Source organism: Zeus faber (assembly GCF_960531495.2).
Source record: "Zeus faber genome assembly, chromosome: 11".
Lineage (NCBI taxonomy): Eukaryota > Metazoa > Chordata > Actinopteri > Zeiformes > Zeidae > Zeus > Zeus faber.
In genome coordinates, this window is record NC_137205.1 from 23,408,365 (window position 1) to 23,408,649 (window position 285).

The window sequence follows — 285 nt, forward strand, 5'->3', positions numbered from 1 at the left end:
ATCATCCCAAGATCTTTCGATGTCCAATATCCTTTCCACGGGGCAGATAGCGGTTGCAGTTGACGCGCAGTTCATGGCGCCATCCGTGGCCGCAATCCATTCTTTGTGAATTCGCCGCTCAAGCCCGTCCCAAACGAAAAAAAAAAAAGAAATGTTTTATTAAGTTCTGCAATCCTGTCTTCGCAGTGCGACTTAGATATTTTACTACCGAGGGGATCTAATGTAACCAGACGGTTGGGAGCTTATTTTACTAATAAACGTTAAGAGACCAAAGACTTTGGTTCG